Genomic DNA, 12,333 nt, shown 5'->3' with positions numbered 1-12,333 from the left:
GTTCATTCATTGTTCATCATCGTCATCGTCATCATCATCATCATCATCAGGGATAGTTTACAGCCTCTGGTTAGGTCTGGTATTAAGCAAAATATCCCACCAACCATCTGCACATAAACAGTGACACTTCGCTGCCCCACAAGCTAAATGAGGTTCACATGTTATCATTCTACAATATGCCTTTACATTGTAGAATTGTTGCACACATTATTCACACACTCTATGCTTAAATATAAGTAACAACACAAAAACTGGTGTGCATCTTGAAATTCAGAATACTGACTACATTCAGTTCAGTCAAGGAAGTGTGATGCCTATTTTAGTCGTAACTAAGTTACACATCTCATGGAAACTTAGTGAAATGGGACTACTCTGCACAATTAACTAGTATCTATTAAAGCATATTAATTCTTCAAAAATGTCAACACTGTTCCACACTTGAGATATATTGGTCAGAGGATGGTTATACAGGGTGTTAGAGAAAAGGTACAGCCTAACTTTCAGGAAACATTCCTCACACACAAAGAAAGAAAATATGTTATGTGGACATGTGTCCGGAAACGCTTACTTTCCTACAACAGTAGTACAAGTCTATAAGCCAACTATGTCTGCAAATGACGAAGAAATTGAGGAAATGTATGATGAGAGAAAAGAAATTATTCAGATAGTGAAGGGAGACGAAAATTTAATAGTTATGGGTGACTGGAATTCGACAGTAGGAAAAGGAAGAGAAGGAAATGAAACGTAGTAGGTGAATATGGATTGGGGCTAAGAAATAAGAGGAAGCTGCCTGGTAGAATTTTGCACAGAGCACAACTTAATCATAGCTAACACTTGGTTCAAGTATCATAAAAGGAGGTTGTATACATGGAAGAAGCCTGGAGATACTGACAGGTTTCAGATATATTATATAATGGTAAGACAGAGATTTAGGAACCAGGTTTTAAATTGTAAGACATTTCCAGGCACAGATGTCGACTGACCACAATCTATTGGTTTTGAACTGTAGATTAAAACTGAAGAAACTGAAAAAAGGTGGGAATTTGAGGAGATGGGACCTGGATAAACTGAAAGAACCTGAGGTTGTAGAGAGTTTCAGGAAGAGCCTAAAGGCACAATTGACAAAAATGGGGGAAAGAAATACAGTAGAAGAAGAATGGATAGTTTTGAGGGATGAAGTGGTGAAGGCAGCAGATGATCAAGTAGGTAAAAAAGACGAGGACTAGTAGAAATCCTTGGGTGACAGAAGAGATAACTGAATTTAATCGATGAAAGGAGAAAATATAAAAATGCAGAAAATGAAGCAGGCAAAAAGGAATACAAATGTCTCAAAAATGAGATCGACAGGAAGTGCAAAACTGCTAAGCAGGGATGGCTAGAGTACAAATGTAAGGATGCAGAGGCTTATCTCATTAAGGGTAAGACAGATACTGCCTAAAGGAAAATTAGAGAGACCTTTGGAGGAAAGAGAACCACTTGTATGAATAGCAAGAGCTCAGATGGAAACCCAGTTCTAAGCAAAGAAGGGAAAGCAGAAAGGTGGAAGGAGTATATAGAGGGACTATACAAGGGCAATGTTCTTGAGGACAGTATTATGGAAATGGAAGAGCGCTGATAGACCTAAGTCGAAACAAGGCCCCGGGAGTAGACAACATTCCATTAGAACTACTGACAGCCTTCGGAGAGCCAGACCTGACAAGACTCTACCGTCTGGTGAGCAAATGTATGAGACAGGCGAAATACGATCAGACTTCAATAAGAATATAATAATTCTAATCCCAAAGAAAGCAGTAGTTGACAGATGTGAAAATTGCCGAACTATCAGTTTAATAAGTCACAGCTGCAAAATACCAACGCGAATTCTGTACAGACGAATGGAAAAACTAGTAGAAGTCGACCTCGAGGAAGATCAGTTTGGATTTCATAGAAATATGGAAACACGTGAGGCAATACTGACCCTACGACTTATCTTAGAAGAAAGATTAAGGAAAGGCAAACCTACGTTTCTAGCATTTGTAGACCTGGAGAAAGCTTTTAACAATGTTGACTGGAATAATCTGTTTCAAATTCTGAAGGTGGCAGGGGTAAAATACAGGTAGCGAAAGGCTATTTACAATTTGTACAGAAACCAGATGGCAGTTGTACATGTCGAGGGACATGAAAGGCAAGCAGTGGTTGGGAAGGGAGTGAGACAGGGTTGTAGCCTCTCCCCAATGTTATTCAATCTGTATATTGAGCAAGCAGTAAAGGAAACAAAAGAAAAATTCGGAGTAGGCATTAAAATCCATGGAGAAGAAATAAAAACATTAAGGTTCACCAATGACATTGTAATTCTGTCAGAGACAGCAAAGGACTTGGAAGAGCAGTTGAACAGAATGGACAGTGTCTTGAAGAGAGGATATAAGATGAACATCAACAAAAGCAAAACGAGGAAAATGGAATGTAGTCGAATTAAGTTGGGCGATGCTGAGGGAATTAGATTGGGAAATGAGACACTTAAATTAGTAAAGGAGTTTTGCTATTTGGGGAGCAAAGTAACTGATGATGGTCGAAGTATTGAGGATATAAAATGCAGACTGGCAATGGGAAGGAAAGATTTTCTGAAGAAGAGAAATTTATTAACATGAAGTATAGATTTAAATGTCAGGAAGTCGTTTCTAAAAATATTTGTATGGAGTGTAGCCATGTATGGAAGTGAAATATGGACGATAAATAGTTTGGACAAGAAGAGAATAGAAGTCTTTAAAATGTGGTGCTACAGAAGAATGCTGGAGATTAGATGGGTAGATCACATAACTAATGAGGAAGTATTGAATAGGATTTGGGAGAAGAGGAGGTTGTGGCACAACTTGACATGAAGAAGGGATCGGTTGGTAGGACATGTTCTGAGGCATCAAGGCATCACCAATTTAGTATTGGAGGGCAGTGTGGAGGGTAAAAATCGTAGAGGGAGACCAAGAGATGAATACACTAAACATATTCAGAAGGATGTAGGCTGCAGTACGTATTGGGAGATGAAGAAGCTTGCACAGGATAGAGTAGCATGGAGAGCTGCATCAAACCAGTCTCAGGACTGAAGACCACAACAACAACAACAACAACAACAACAACATGTTGTAGACAATAGGTAAAATTTGTAGAGTCCATATGTTAACTCAAGCAACAACATGTTTACACCCAAATATGGGAACATGAAACATTAATCAAAGCAGAGAGACATAGGCTGCTGTATAATCATGGCAGATTGTTGTACCAAGTTGTCATGTTAACAGTGTTACTATAACAACACAGATTTTTAGCACATAAGTTAGAATGAGAGTACATGCAACACAAATAGCACTCCTTTATTACATAATGTGCAAACATGACATAGAACATAGAATTAAATACACTAGCATATCAACATACCTTAGTAAGTAATCTTGGGAGGCACAGCATAGGGATGCCAGGCTTGAAGTCACATTCAAAGTCTCTGGGTAATGCAAGTGAAGGGACATCTACTACTCAATCTGCCCTTCCACTTTTATTACTCTTCTTAAATGAAAATATTTCTTATGAAATTTTCTGTTTCCATTCTGATGTGTAATAATTTTATAAGTATCATACAGCTGCTATTTACACAAAGAAATAGAAGAAATCTCCATGAGGTGCCACCTTCACATGATGCTGCACAGACAATGAAGCCCAGGGCCTTAGCTGGGCAGCATATGAACTCTGCAATGTGAGTCATTGGTTCTGGTTAAGTGGACTGATAAATCTACTGCCCACACAAAACTTATTAAATGTGCAGCATGGAAAGAAAGTAAAACACAAGAGAAAACCCTCCAGCAAGGCCTTTTAATTTCTTATTCTATACTATGGTCTACACATAGGCCAACACTGCCATTACCTGTCACCAGTGTGCCCTAATTCAAGATTAAGTTGACAGAATACTTATGCCTCCTTAAAAGGAGAAGAATTCCACTCGATGGTTATTTTCCAAGGAAAGAGATTTCAAACACAAAGACTATGAGGTACTGATGATACAATCTCGTTAAGTTGTCATGTGAAACTGCACATACACAGAGATGAAATTTCCCACAGACCATAATCACTATCTGATCATGATAAAACCCACTGATGTTGACAATCTTGCCACTCTGCACATGGTACCAAGACCAATACGACTTCCAGTGACATCCCAGTCACGTAACACTGCAAAACTACTCCATTTGCTGTGGGGGCAGAACGCTTTCTCTTCAACATAGTAGCTGTTCATATGAAGGGTAGCCATAAGATTCCCATTACCACCCTGAAAACATGCGACTAGGAAACTTCTCTACATATTCACCATTCATTGGAACTTATTTTTCCCAACGCCAGATGAACTAATACATACCTAAGTGAAGAAATGTGCACGTTGACTGTCAGGAAACATTCCACCTCAAAAATCACGTCAGCGGACAGGAAATACCTGTCACATCCAGTGAAAGAGTAAGAAGGCAGTGGCTGCCATGTTGGGAGAACGATGGAGGTGAAGTATATTTACTCCAAATAAACAGCTTGTGTGACTGCAGCCTGTGCAGAACGAGCTGGATTATTGTACTGAAGCAAAAACACCCCATTTAACGGTTTACCACAATGCCTTGTTAGCTTGTATCGTAGCAAACTGGGACAACATATTCTAAATATGTCGATAATACAATCATTCCTGGTAAACCAGAGTTAACAATAAAACGGTTCAGATGGCTCTGAGCACTATGGGACTTAACATCTATGGTCATCAGTCAGTTAACAATACCTACCTCAAGTATTATATCCATTCATTATAGACATACTATAATCTTACATATCAGTGCATTTACTACAGTATTAATATCAACAATTTTAATAACTAGTCTTTAAGTGATTTCAATTGAATTATTAGTTTATTAATTGAATCATCCATTTTTTTTAAATGTTACCATTGTGAGATCGTAAGCACCATAATTTAGATTTCATGAACTTGCAAATTAATAATCTTTAATTATCAATAAAATTTACGGTTTTATGTGGATGAAAACATTTTAGCGCCTTTTGAATCAGTATAATTAAGTTATAATTCGTTTTTAACGTATGTCATTGTTATGTAAACATTGCGTACTAACGCATTAGATTATTAATGTATTGGTACAATTATTATCAAGTTTAAAACTATACGTGACAAAAATGCTTCTGTCATTACTAAGTTCGTCAAATTAACGCAATTGTAACTGTATTTCCGTTGAAAACGTGAATCCAAACATGTCAGAATACTGTTAAGTTATTTAAGTCAGGTGGTTGAAGCCACTTCAAGTCTGCCTTTCAATAGTTTTTCAAGGTCATTCTTGTATCAGTTTCCGTGAAAAATACTTTAGGGGTCTGGGCTGAGACCCCTACTGTTGCCGGAATGATGGAGCGTAGATTGCGGTGGAGCAATCCGGTCAGCACGCTCGGCTCTAATGATACAACATTACCAGAACAAGAATTTACTACTTTAAATCATGTATTGTTCTCTGTGGCGGTGCCCAGTCCAGTGGCAGCGCAGCTAATGGTCTCGTAATGTGCGGAAGCTGTCTCAGTAATCTTCGGAGGACGTCGCCCTAACGGCGACCATTCACGTAAACATGATGTCGTGCGGGTAGCTGGAGGTACTGGATGCTGGCTTAGCTTATATAACGTGTTGTTGCCCAAAACAGAGGCTGCATATTACCAGAGTACTCTCGTGGGCATTAAAGGGGCGTGCATGTGTAACCTCTCAGCCGATCTGCACGTTATTAAGATGAACAACGCCATAACCCTACCACGAAAGTTGTTGATGACTGCTTACAAGTACCAGTCAGAGGCAGCAATGGTTAGCCCACCTCCTGAATACTGCGACAGGTCAATGGTGCTCCTAACTGCGTCAGTTCGGCTCACCAACCCAGAGGCAGAATTCTCCAAGTCTTCTCATCAGCATTTGCGAGGCGACAGCTCACAGCAATCGAGTATACCAGACCAGAGTGGTAACAGTTTCGAAGGCGGACGTCATGTCGGTGAATAGAAGCTGCATATCACAGGTTCAGCCTCCTAGCCAGTGTACTAGAATATAGTTCGTTGGAAGGCTCTGAAGACTGATTATTTATTACTGCTCGGTTGAGGCAAAGCCGTTATGCCCCGGAGACGATTAAAGAATGTGGCCTACATCTCTGCGCTCATCAGCGATCTTAACCACCCCCCTGTTTCGAAAGAATGGCTTTCAGGACTTCAGCTCGTTGTCTTTCCGCCATATCAGGAAGTTGATAGTTGTTTTTGTGAAAGTTTTACTCTCTCTCCAGCGCGATAAGAAACTGTGCTGTTAGAATAACTTTGTCTTCTTCTCGCTGAGGTCGTCTTGCTGGGATTACGCTTCAGGCTACCTGCTCGCGCGAGGCCTTGTGTGTTAAACAACGTTTCTCTCTGTTTGTCGTTCTGATTGCGACACGGGGCGCTGGAAAGGCTAACGCTCAAGAGGACTTGATAAAATTTTATATTTGTCCATAATACATTTCTGCTGTGTAACATGCTTCTCTACTACATCAAGAATGGTATCTGGGAAGAAGTAAGAGGGGTGTTTCAATATCTGGAAAGTCCGTCGCTGGGTGATTACATAGATGTTAAAAAGCAAGAACAGGTTGCGTGGTTGCGTGAACGCAACTTGTAAGTACAGTTCAAAACAATACTACTCAATAGGAAATACCAACCACCAGAACTGTTTATAACCTATAGGTACAGTGACCAAAATGTAAATTAAATAGCAAACATACGTACATATTCCAGGCCACTGATGATGCCTTGCAGAAAATAAAGGCGAAACGCATATAGCACTAAAATTGTGTGTTATTCAGTCGATTTCAGACGGTCCATAAGTAAAAATTATCAATATATTGCAAATTCACTCAGAGTGCCCATCTCATTAATCTACTAGAAGGATCCTTTAATTCTAACAATTTTAGTGATGCGTGATCTGTTATTCCATTGAAATGCTGGCCATACACAAACAGTGAAACTATGTAATTCCATAAATCACTGCTTGCAACTCTCTGTTGTGGAATAATTTCATTCCACCTGGTTTAGTTGTGTAGAAGCATGAGCCACAGGACATTCTTTTCCGTATAAATGCTAACTGAGGATGCACCATAGCACAAAATTAATAATTATCACAAGAAAGGATGAATTCTTTTTCGTGATATGGCATTACCAATACTGGATCTAACGTCAGTGCTTTTTTTCTTTTTTCCAACATCTCAAATATGTTTGGCAATCTGTTGTCCACTAAAATTTTACATCTTTTTGCAACAACTGGTTCAATAGTTTGGCAATTTTTTGCAAAATCTATAATGAATTTCCCATAATAATCGTATAGGCCAAGGAATGACTGAAGTTGTTTAGTTGTTCATGGTGTTGCGAAGTTACAGGCTGCCAAAACTAATCAGGGTCACTAACTTCATTGCCAAAGTACACTCCTGGAAATGGAAAAAAGAACACATTGACACCGGTGTGTCAGACCCATCATACTTGCTCCGGACACTGCGAGAGGGCTGTACAAGCAATGATCACACGCACGGCACAGCGGACACACCAGGAACCGCGGTGTTGGCCGTCGAATGGCGCTAGCTGCGCAGCATTTGTGCACCGCCGCCGTCAGTGTCAGCCAGTTTGCCGTAGCATACGGAGCTCCATCGCAGTCTTTAACACTGGTAGCATGCCGCGACAGCGTGGACGTGAACCGTATGTGCAGTTGACGGACTTTGAGCGAGGGCGTATAGTGGGCATGCGGGAGGCCGGGTGGACGTACCGCCGAATTGCTCAACACGTGGGGCGTGAGGTCTCCACAGTACATCGATGTTGTCGCCAGTGGTCGGCGAAAGGTGCACGTGCCCGTCGACCTGGGACCGGACCGCAGCGACGCACGGATGCTCGCCAAGACCGTAGGATCCTACGCAGTGCCGTAGGGGAACCGCACCGCCACTACCCAGCAAATTAGGGACACTGTTGCTCCTGGGGTATCGGCGAGGACCATTTGCAACCGTCTCCATGAAGCTGGGCTACGGTCCCTCAGGCCGTCTTCCGCTCACGCCCCAACATCGTGCAGCCCGCCTCCAGTGGTGTCGCGACAGGCGTGAATGGAGGGACGAATGGAGACGTGTCGTCTTTAGCGATGAGAGTCGCTTCTGCCTTGGTGCCAATGATGGTCGTATGCGTGTTTGGCGCCGTGCAGGTGAGCGCCACAATCAGGACTGCATACGACCGAGGCACACAGGGCCAACACCCGTCATAATGGTGTGGGGAGCGATCTCCTACACTGGCCGTACACCTCTGGTGATCGTCGAGGGGACACTGAATAGTGCACGGTACATCCAAACCGTCATCGAAGCCATCGTTCTACCATTCCTAGACCGGCAAGGGAACTTGCTGTTCCAACAGGACAATGCACGTCCGCATGTATCCCGTGCCACCCAACGTGCTCTAGAAGGTGTAAGTCAACTACCCTGGCCAGCAAGATCTCCGGACCTGTCCCCCATTGAGCATGTTTGGACTGGATGAAGCGTCGTCTCACGCGGTCTACACGTCCAGCACAAACGCTGGTCCAACTGAGGCGCCAGGTGGAAATGGCATGGCAAGCCGTTCCACAGGACTACATCCAGCATCTCTACGATCGTCTCCATGGGAGAATAGCAGCCTGCATTGCTGCGAAAGGTGGATATACACTGTACTAGTGCCGACATTGTGCATGCTCTGTTGCCTGTGTCTATGTGCCTGTGGTTCTGTCATTGTGATCATGTGATGTATCTGACCCCAGGAATGTGTCAATAAAGTTTCCCCTTCCTGGCACAATGAATTCACGGTGTTCTTATTTCAATTTCCAGGAGTGTATTTAACTTTTGTTTGTGCAATATGGAATTTATCCGCACTGAGTGTCAGACTTGCTGTCTATAGTGTGTTTCTTCCAAATGCTTGAGGTATTCTTCCATGTCTCTCGAAAATACAATGACGTCTTCGTACACCACACATTTTTTAGGTTTCTGTACATGAAGAACGCCACCCAACAGTCTGTGAAACGTAGCTAGTGCTTTTGAAGAGTCCAGGGGGAAAGCTTGATAATCCAAAATTTCTGGTTTTTTCATAATTTAATGGAGCAGCCAGTGCAGTTTTAGCTAGTTTTATAGAACTGGTCAAAAACCTGATGAGTCAAGAGATATTCTGATATCTTGTAAGCCTGTGCAGGCGAAAAACATTATAAGTCCAATCAAAACAGGGGAATACCCTGACAAGTCCAGAGAATGCAACGATAAAATTTTATGACTTAATGATTCCCAGTCCGTGCAGGTCTGTTTTCACTAATGTTATCGTTGTTTCATCACTGTTGCCACAGTCATTGTTGCGTATAAGTTGACCATTGTTGTTAGGTTTGTGGATTTTATGAAGGAAGTTAGATCTAGCATTGTATTCTGTCAGTGTAAACTGAATAAAGAAGAAAGTGACTCATCTAATTGCTAAGAAAACTATAGAATGTCATCAAAGAAGCTGACAAAGAAAAGTAAGAAGTATGTTCGTTTTAGAGATGCCTCCAAACGTTTAAGATTGCAGTCACATTAAACAGGAGAACCATGTAAGTGCAAAAACAATTGTTTTGATATTGTCAGTGATGAAAATAAAAGGATTATTATTAATACATGAACGACTTTCAAAATCATGATGAAGTAAACCTCTATTTAAGTGGTTTAATCACAGTGGCCCCAGTACAGCGCAGGCGTCCTTGAAGAGAAGAGCAGGAAGCAAAGTTTCGTGATGCATCATATAAATTCAGTGTTTGTATTACCATTAATGGAAGCGTCCAAGAAGTACATGTGTGCAAGCAAGCATTTGTGTCGTTACACGGAATAAAGAAGGGCAAGGTCGATGATTTACTGAAGAAACTTAAATCTGGAGACCAACCTCTACGAGACGGCCGATGGAAACACACATCCCGCCCACAAGCTATGAAAAATGAAACCCGTGCAATAATAAGAGGGCACATTAAATCATTTAAAGGTCTCAACAACCACTAAAGTTTGACGAAGTCGGAAAAAAATTACCTACCATAGTCTTTGAATATTAAAAAAATGTTCCATATGTTCAAAAAGAAGTTTCACGATCAGAACGTGTCACATGAAACAACCGCACTATATTCAATTCAGATTTAAACATAAGTTTTGGATATCCACGATCTGATACTTGTGGCTCCTGTGATGAGTATCTAGCCAAGAAGAAAAACTTGGAGAATGAACTGACTTTAACACCATCTGTTGAAAATAAAGTAAGGCTTCATTCCGAACTTCGATCCAATGAAATAGCCCATGAATTGCATCTCAGAAAACGGAAAGTGTTCTATGACAGGATAAAAAGGGCAAAGATGGAATGTCAAAAAAAAAAATCCATCAAAAGGTTGCAATTACGATGGTCTATAGCAAAAACTTTCCTTGTCCAAATATAAAGACAAATGAAGTTTATAATAAACGACATCTTTCTGTATTTGTATTCAATGGTCATGTTTTGTCAACGGGGGACAGCTGTTTTTACATGTATCCAGAGGGCAGATGCTGAAAAGGAGCAGACTAAGTTTCGTCGTTCCTTCATCAGTTTGTGCACAATTTTCTAACTCCAGAACTCAGACATCTAGAGATCTTCTGTGACTCCTGGGGAGGGCACAACAAGAATACCACTATGTTCAGATTCTTTCACCATCTGGTCCATACAGAAAAACGATTGGACTATGTAAAGATGACATTTCCCATAAGAGGTCATTGTGATAATGTGATAAAAATATTGATATGATAGACCAAACTAAGGAACGCCAAATTCCAAAGGTTTTTCAGAATTCACGCACACACCCTTCGCCTTTTGTTGTTATTGATGTTGAGGAGCAGCCAGAGATAATCAAATGCTGGACAGAGCATCTGGATAATACAATATACAAGAAAAACCTCCCTTTCCAGTCCAGGCCAGTAAGAGAACTGGAAGTCACACGACACCTTACAGCACTAGTTCGGTAAGAGGAAGCTACAATGGGGCATATGAGAAGGTTCATTACTTCTTCGTGGAAAGAAGGCGAGTCCAACCTACCCTCTCCTAAATATGAAGGTGCAGTAAGTAATTACAGCAATATGATTTGAAAGTTTTTTTAATTTATTGAAATAAGTATTTTTTTAGTATTAGGCATATAGCTCTTTAAATTAAGAGATTCTGATTTTTTGCATGTGATCTTAAAACATCTGCTGAGAAATACAGAGATTTACAAGACTTTAAAAGATTTTGTCGTAATATAGTGTAAGTGTATTTTGATCGTCTTTTGCACTAATCCACCATCGAAAAATAACAGGACCTTTTATAGAAGATTATTAAATGGTTACTTGAGATAATTTGTTGTAACATGAACAGTGGTTCATGGTGTGGGTTCCTGTAGTCATGTCCTAGTTCATGAACCACGGGACACGTATGAGTGGCCAAGTAAGTGGTCCCGACAGTCGGGATACCAGTTACTTTGGAATAAGGCAGGGTATGTCGGACATATTCTGAGTCGTGGTCACCTTTGTGCTCATACGGCAAAGACTACCAAATCCACCGGTTAGTTCCTCAACCGTTAGGGGTAATACCCAATGGGACTCGGAGCAAGTAAGGCTAGCAACCTGCTTCCCTGGTACTTTAAATATGATGCTGGCAACAATCAGAGCAAAATGCCTCGGACCTTTGGAGGTGACAGAGTCCCATCTCTAACTGACAAATCAGGGACTCCTTAGATACGACTTGGCAAACAAATGGTAATGAGATGGGGAGCTATTAATATTAATGGGGGCTACTCTGGGAAGAAGGTAGAGCTGGCAGAGGCTGCAAGTAAGATGGGGCTGGACATTTTAGCTGTTAGTGACATTCGGGCAAGGGGTGAGAAAGAAGAGGAAGTGGGAGAATACAAGGTCTACCTGTCAGGAGTCAAAGCAGGAATAGCACAATAGGGTGTAGGGCTTTACATCAGGAAAGAAATAGAACCCAGCGTAGTTGCAATAAGGTATGTAAACGAACGACTGATGTGGATAGATTTGACAGTGTCTAGCAAGAAAATTAGGATTGTGTCAGTATATTCGCATTGTGAAGGGACAGATCAAGATAAGATGGATAGTTTTTATGAGGCACTCAGTGATGTAGTTGTTAGAGTAAAGGACAAGGACAGTGTTCTGCTCATGGGTGATTTTAACGCCAGGATTGGAAATCGAACAGAAGGGTATGAAAATGTTATGGGTAAATCTGGAGAGGATATGGAGGCCAACAGGAACGGAAAAC

Source organism: Schistocerca gregaria, chromosome 1 (genome assembly GCF_023897955.1).
Source record: "Schistocerca gregaria isolate iqSchGreg1 chromosome 1, iqSchGreg1.2, whole genome shotgun sequence".
NCBI classification, from domain to species: Eukaryota; Metazoa; Arthropoda; class Insecta; order Orthoptera; family Acrididae; genus Schistocerca; species Schistocerca gregaria.
This window is presented reverse-complemented; position numbering follows the sequence as displayed.